Source organism: Diospyros lotus, chromosome 12 (assembly GCF_014633365.1).
Source record: "Diospyros lotus cultivar Yz01 chromosome 12, ASM1463336v1, whole genome shotgun sequence".
NCBI lineage: Eukaryota > Viridiplantae > Streptophyta > Magnoliopsida > Ericales > Ebenaceae > Diospyros > Diospyros lotus.
In genome coordinates this window covers 15,014,144-15,020,625 of record NC_068349.1, presented here as the reverse complement: position 1 = coordinate 15,020,625, position 6,482 = coordinate 15,014,144, and positions in this window count along the sequence as shown.

Sequence of the window (6,482 nt, the reverse complement as noted above, 5' to 3'; positions counted from 1 at the left end):
TTGAGGGTGAGTCTAGTAGTGTCGGACCTACTGAGTAGATGGTGTACAGGGTAATCCATGTTGACCTTATCATAGGGTAAAGTTGTATGATAAGTTAATGTATCTTTTGAGTTTTTAGTTAGCTTGTATATATGTAAACCTTATACCCTTGTAGGCCAATTGTGTTTCGAGATGCATGCCTAGGTTGTGATTTTCGCTTCCGTTGTCAAGTTCATTACTAGGTATATGTGAATCCAGGTGTGTATGCATGACAAGTCTGTCATTCCTTTTTTTTTTTTTTTCTTTTCTTTAGGGAATCTGGGTGGGGTCCCATAGATCCATTTATACTCGAGTAAATTACCTTTGTAATCGAGTATGTTTTCTTAAAAATTATGTTAAGCTTTGGATAAAATTTGTATGCAAGTATTTAATCTTATAATCGAGTACTGCATATTATATATTTGAGTAAATTATTTTTGTAATAAAGTAAATAAGTGTTAAAGATATGCCAAGTCTCTGGATCGAAAGTTTAATTGAGTATGAAAATTTGTATTTGAGTAAAGATCCTTATGTATTCAAGTAGGTAGCCTTCTATAATTGAGTATATGCTAAATTTTTTTGTGACAAAAATTTAATTGAGTAAAAGGTAGTTTGTACTCGAGTAAGTAGTAAAAATAATCAATTACAAAATTTATATTGTCAAGTAAAGATCAATCTTACTCAAGTAAACACAAGTTTGTACTACTCGGGTAACATCTGTCTGAATTTAAAAATTATGGCTGTTACAACTCATTATATGCAATTTGTCTTTACTTTTTAGAGTATTAAATTATCTTTAGACAACATGAGGAGAAATTATGAATTTCTAACTGATTGTTTGAGGTTTGTAGAGACAAAAATGATAGAATGGAAGTGCTATGGCACACACCAAGATGGGTGGTGAATTGGGTTATTTATAAAATTGACTTTTAAAACTTGAGAAATATGAAATCTTTTTTAATGAAAGATTGATGTGTGAAACAAGTGAGGAATAGATATGTGCTTGATAATAAAAAAAAATTAAAAAATACAAGCACACAAGAAAATCACGATTTATAGTAGTTTAGCTTAACCAAACCTAGTTCACTATCTTAACTCCTCATTAAGGATTTTGAAATAAATCCACTGAAAACGCCCTATTTGAGCCAAATAGGTCCTCTAGTCCAAAGACTAGGTAATACAATCTCCTACACATAATGTAGACCCTCTAGCTCTTACTAGGAAACTTAATACAAATGTAAAAGAGAAATTCTAAGAGTTTTACCTCTTAGTTATAGGTTCTCTCAATGAAATAAAAGGCTTTGGAATGATATATCAATTGAATAAAAAAAAAACTTTAATGCATTAATGTACAACATATAGTCACGGGGCTTAAAATTGTCTACTTACCACAATAATAACTCATCATGCTTCACTAGTCAACTGCTCAAATCTGACAATGAGCTAAAACTAATCTCATTAATGGCATTTCTTTGATCAATGTTAAACCTCACAACGACTTTAAACTAGTTTGGATTGAACTAGATGCACCTAGGTATGTGCAAATGGTCGGTTCGGTTATCGAACTAATCGAAATTCAATAATCGAAAAAAACTAAACTATTGTACAAAATTGAACCAAATTGACCGAACAAACCAAAAACCCCAAACTATCCAAAAATTGAAAAATCCAAACAATATTTGTAAAAACTAAACTGATAGAATAAATCAAATAAATCTAAAAAAAACCCAAAAATAACCAAACAAATCAAACTAATTTTTGGCCTTATTGTTGTCGTTGGACACCCAGCTGGCCGATGATTCCAATGATCGAAACTAATCATCCGATTCCCCCAACCGCAATGATTTATGTATCCAAAAATGAGTTTGATCTAATAGTTGATTTTTTGTAGATCTAAAATTAATTTTATTGTCAAAACTCATTTTTGGAATAAAGTCATTGACCATGGTTTAAGGCAAATTTTGACGATCAGAATTCACTATCAAATTAGATTTGGCTCAACGATCCACATGCCCAAAAATCAAAAGGATCTAGCAGTCGAATTTCAATAGATCTAGATTTTAATGTAGAATACTCACCTATGAGAAGGTCATCAGAAACTTACCAAAAAGGCAAAACCTATATGCCGTAAATTGCTAAAGGAAACAGAAGTGGCATTTAAGGTGATGGTGGTTGTCAAGGTGGCATTGATGGGCGAGCACAGTAGCGTAAATCATGCGATGGAGCCAGTGGCTTGGGGTTGGGAGGAAATAGTCAGAGGGAGAGAGAGATGCTGGTAGCGATGGTCGATGGGAACAAGCTGGCCGCTGTCGGGGTTAAAGGTAGAGAGCAAAGGTCGACATCTGCATCGACATCAGAGAAAGCAATGAATTTGTCAAATATGGTGACGAGAGACGAAAAAGAAGGGCCAAGTAGAGAGGAAGGAGGAAAGACCAAAGCATTGATTCAGTTTTTTTCGTTACTTTGTTTGTCTTTTTTTATATTGGGCCAAAAATGATGTTTTATAACTTCTATTGGTTCGATTATTTCCAACCCAAAAGCCAAATTGAAATTGAAAAATCAAAATTTCTAGAAAATAAATGAATCGAACTGAATTTTTACAAAAACCAAATTGAATTGACAATTTTGGTAGATTCAGTTCAATTGTTTTGGTTAAATCGAAATTTTGCACACCCTTAAATACACCAACCATGTAGTCATTCCATTATCTTCCTTTTTAGGATACACATTCCTTGTATGATGTTTTACATTGTGATATTGGTGTTTATTGATGTCAAACAAACAAGGTCAATGCTCACTAATGTCCTTAATGACCTATCAGAAAACATTCAGAATTAATTATCACGATTAAATTATGGACTTGTAATCAATAAGCTAAGTAGGCTTGACCAACATCTTTGTTGATCTTGTCAATTCCTTTCTTCTTTACCCTTTCTTCTTTACAATACCTACATCCTATTTTCTATAAATAAGGTTTGAATGTCAAGTCCTAACTTATAAATGATGATGAATAAGGTCATTTAACTCCCCAATTTATGGGTCCCATATTGGAAATTTGTCATACACTAGGTAGGTTAGTTTTTTGCCTCTTACATACAACGTGGAATTCTTCTTTACTTGTTGCATTCACAATTCTATCTTTTAGGGTAGCTTTTGTTAAAATGAGTAATATAAAATTGTATCAAGATAAAGTTAGAATATTTTTTAGACCAAGATATAGAATGGTCAAGATAAGAATGGGAAGTGTAACACCCCGCTTTCCCAGGAGTGTTACAACTTAGGAAATTTTGGGCTTTTATTTATTTATTTATTTATTTGAAACAATATTAGCATGCTTAATACAATCATTCTAGAATTCCTAAAATTTCTATCTATTTATCTAGCATGAGATTCATCATACATTACATACGCTCAACTAGGTATTTCATCAATAGCGGAAGCAAGAATCGAACCTAAACTTTAACATTAACAATAAATCAGATTATACATCAATAACTTTCAAAACGTTCAGAATTCAAAGCAGCAAAACATAAATACATAGGCTACATAAACATATTGCCAAAACAACGTGCACTCGCTAAGTGCCATTACATGCTTCTTTCATGCTCGCTTTTACTACATCTTCATCTGGAACATTTGAATATTTTAAAAACAAAGTACCGATTAGACGATGAATCATCTAAATAAGGGTACAAAATTTTACTATTTTGTGCTTGTAAGCAAAAATGCAAAATGTCCTCATTCTTTTGTTTGAGCCGACGAGATATTAACCACACTTTATTGCTACTCTCCATTTTTACAACCTCCTTACCAAGTCGAGGTGTGTGGGGGCACCCGTGGTAGAGCAATGATGCATGTCCGTACTCTTAAACGTATGCAATACATGATCAATGGTATAATCGTGGGCATATGCATATTACAGCACAACATATAAATACAATCTACATGACATATTCACATCAAGGCATGACAACATGTAGAAAACAGTTTGAGAAACATATTGCTTATGTAGTGTATGTTGTCTTTAGGACATGTTTTTTTCCATAACACAAAACATTCGTAGACCAAATCCTTGCATAAAATAGGCTAACGTTTGGATAGAACCGTTTACAAGTCAAAACCATTTACATGAAACTAAATCAAGTTTTGGGTGGAACCACTTACCTTGAACGTATCTCGAAATATCTCAATTCTGCCCAAACCTCGATTTTCATGCCAAATCTCAATAATAGTACTATTACTCAGTTTTGAGTTTCAACATACCTTGGTCATCATATATATTTAAGAATATCAATATTCTATTTTTCTTAATTTTCTCATAATTTTTCTCTATTTTCTTCCTATTTTTCCCTTGATAATTCCAAAATAAATATCTTCTCAAACATTTTGTCAAATTTTCTAACACCATAATTCATAATATTTTCAAAAATTTTAAAATAAAATTCAGAAAATACCTAGGTCTCACGTGCCCTGTGCGTGTACTGCGAGTGAAGACTGGCGCGTGTATCTCATGTGTCAATCGTCTTTCTAACTATGGCCACCTGCAATTGCTGGTTTTTGCTCTTACTTTGTTCTACACCTTAAGTCGATCACGATAATACCCATTTTGGCTTGAAGCAACCACCAGAAGGCTTCCAAATGGCCGGTTTAATGCTCGACTCCGGCGACCGTCGACTTTTTTGGCCAAGCTTCAAAACCCCATGAAACTCACACTAAACGTTCTAGTAAAACTCTAAAAAAAACAAGGAACAAAAGCCCCTTAATCTTATCTCTCGATTCAGCCTCTAAAGTTACGAATTTTGAGCTTGAATTCGATAAAGAAACCCTCAGCCATAACCCCTATTTATACCCGATTTCCAACCGAGACAAGCTATTCCTTGTCAAATCCGAAACTTTAATGTTCTGATACGCCTTTAGATCACCTTAACTCGTTATGATTTGCTTCGGACACCCCATTCCTGATTTCCCAGCTACTCACAATCACTTTGCCATATCGCTGTTAAATCATACCCATTACTTGTCCCAATCGACTCCCCATGCCCTGGAGCCTATGCTGGGCCCTATGGCGACCTTTCTGACTATGGTAGGTGGCTGGTCGACGACGGCAATGGCTGGTCGGCGGTAGCAATGGCTAGTTTTTGAAAAATTACATTTTGACCCTTATTAACTTCTAAATTCCATTTGGGCCTTCCCATGCAACCCTTTGAGTTTTTTAAAATTTCAAATCGAACCCCTAAATTTCCTCTTTCTCATTTTATTCGCCAAGTTTCGTTTTAACTCATTCAGTTAAGATTAAAACATTATACTTAAGCCCGAAAGTATGAAAAAATTACGATATGTTCAGAAAGTTTCACAAATCTCAAAACACTTTTATTTGAGTATTTTCTAGGGTATTACAAGAAGCATTTCAAGATTTTTATTAAACTATTTGTTAAATTTTTTATAATGCACTAGAAGACATATGTGTTATTTTTTCTTATCTGTAATATCTAATATATGCTTATCTGAAAGGGAGGGAGAGACAAACATATATAAAAAAATGCCAAATAAGAGTTACATGACTTCTTTTTCAATGGTTGTCAAATAATTTAATAAACACATTAGAAAGGATAAAAATCTGAAAGATTTTTTATATCTTATCTTTTTCAATCTATATTTTAATTAACAAACACTATCTGATAGAAAAGTTTTTTAAAAAAATAAATATTAGATCCCACGTTGATTCACATATAATATTGATTGGAACAAAGGGCATTGATGGAAAGATAAAAGATGTTTAGATGTTAAATTATTAACCATTTGGAAGTTTAAAATACAAGTTCAAACACTCCTTAACTTCATTAAATGCAATTAATCAAACAAGGAACATTTCAATATTTAATGGAAACATCGATCTCAGATTGTGGCAGTGTTAAGGAAGAGATTTCTATAATACGGTGAGTGAGTGAAACACTCTAAACCAACAAATAATAATAGTAATCAATGCAATTAATCAAACAAGTAAGGTTATCATGAAAATGAAGCAAAGAAAGCGACTCCCATATCGACCAACTCACTGCTCGCTAACTTCTCATTACTTTAAATGCCGAATCTTTTTTTTTTTTCTTCTTCTTTCTAGATGGTTGTTCCTTTCATCCGGATCATGTGATACCATTATTAAGGTAATAATTTAGTACTAAATTATAATAATAGTAATTATTGTTAAGATATAATAATAAATTTATTTGACAAAAAAAATCATCATTGTCAAGTCGCCTAAATCTGAAAAATAAATAATTAGAGGGCGCGGGGAGGTGCTCATGTAAATACTCTGATATTTAAATCAAATATCGAAAATTATGAAAACTGTATTGAAATCAGTATTAAAAACATATCTTTTTTGAAATGGGTGTTTGCTTATTTATATAGAAATATTGAATAATTTTAAGTAATTCTGGATTAGAATTTTTATAGATAACGTTTAT